Raw genomic sequence first — 398 nt, forward strand, 5'->3', positions numbered from 1 at the left:
GGAAACATAGGAGACATTGCCTCAAAAAAGAAATTCTCACTTTAGAGAGAGCAGAAGGAGGATTGGGCGTCTTAGATTTGATCCGTTTGAATTGCACCTTTAAGATCAAATGGCTTCAGAAATGTTTGGAATGTCCGGAATCGCTATGGAATTTCATACCATATAATATCTTTGAAAATGGAAGCGGCTTCAACTTTCTATTGGGATGTAACTAGTCCGTTTCTAAATTGCCACTAAAAGTCTCAAAATGTCATCAACAGGCTTTATTGTCTTGGAAAGTGTGTTATGTTCACAACTTTTCACCACATAAAACTCTTATTTGGAATAACAGTGATATTACTGTTAACAAGAAAAGTCTATATAAGGAGGCCTGGATTGAAAGGGGTATTATCTATGTT

This window comes from Solea senegalensis, unplaced genomic scaffold, assembly GCF_019176455.1.
Source record: "Solea senegalensis isolate Sse05_10M unplaced genomic scaffold, IFAPA_SoseM_1 scf7180000017342, whole genome shotgun sequence".
NCBI classification, from domain to species: domain Eukaryota; kingdom Metazoa; phylum Chordata; class Actinopteri; order Pleuronectiformes; family Soleidae; genus Solea; species Solea senegalensis.